Genomic DNA, 818 nt, shown 5'->3' with positions numbered 1-818 from the left:
GGGGTATCAGGGGAGGGGGTGGCGTCCTCACCGTGGTCCCACACACCGCGTTCACACTCGATGCAGTCGGCTTCAGTCAGAGGACACACGCAGGCGTGAGTGCTCAGGCATTTCCTGCTGTGGCACACCCAAGCTTCACAGAAGTCGCACACTGCCCCCTAGCGGCCACAAAATGTTATTAGCGGCACAAAAACAAGCCGGCAGTACAACGTATTCATTTGACAATATGAACCGTTTCCAATAGGGTCGGACAATTAACATTGTCTTGTTCATGTTAAATATTACTAGAAATATGTATGCCCATTTTTTTCACAAAAGCTTAATCTGGTAACTAACACATTTTTAAAATTACGGTTCCTTGTGGTGAATCTCAACTTTCTTCTCACAAAATTACGACTTTCTTCCTTTTTTGTGTGTTTAATTGCTCTATTCTATTCTCACCTTTTCTTGTAAAATTATGACAATTCTCGTCACATGATTATTTTTTTCTTGCGTAAATTTCTCATCTAGTGGCAACTATTTTCTTACAAAAGACTTTGGATGTTTGTATGTAAAATAATGACCAATGAATCCATTTTAGTGCGAGTGTTGCAAAATTTGACTGCAACTTACCACCATTCCCATCCCAGTGCTGTTGATGCCAGGGTGTTTGATGACACAGTCTGAAGTCTTCATACACTTGGTTTTCCCTTGTAACAAAACAAACACATCCCTTCGATTGCGTCGAAAGAGCTAAAATGAAATATTTTCACCCAACTTCACTCACCGCATTGTGCGCACGTGGGAAGTTTCTGCACGGCATTGCAAAAGTAACAGAA

The 818-nt window shown here is 41.6% G+C and overlaps 1 long non-coding RNA gene across 1 annotated transcript; it reads right to left on the bottom strand.

Moving 5' to 3' along the window:
- Positions 1 to 15: 15 nt before the first annotated feature.
- LOC109509087 (uncharacterized) lies at positions 16 to 818 on the bottom strand. The gene is made up of 3 exons (XR_002166863.1): positions 767 to 818; positions 613 to 689; positions 16 to 158 (listed from the first exon to the last, which is right to left on the bottom strand). It is a non-coding gene; the product is annotated as an uncharacterized LOC109509087 (long non-coding RNA).

Source organism: Hippocampus comes, unplaced genomic scaffold (assembly GCF_001891065.2).
Source record: "Hippocampus comes isolate QL1 unplaced genomic scaffold, H_comes_QL1_v1.1 C16764538, whole genome shotgun sequence".
NCBI classification, from domain to species: Eukaryota; Metazoa; Chordata; class Actinopteri; order Syngnathiformes; family Syngnathidae; genus Hippocampus; species Hippocampus comes.
Note: the sequence above shows the minus strand (reverse complement) of the source record. Positions and strands in the feature narration are given on the sequence as shown.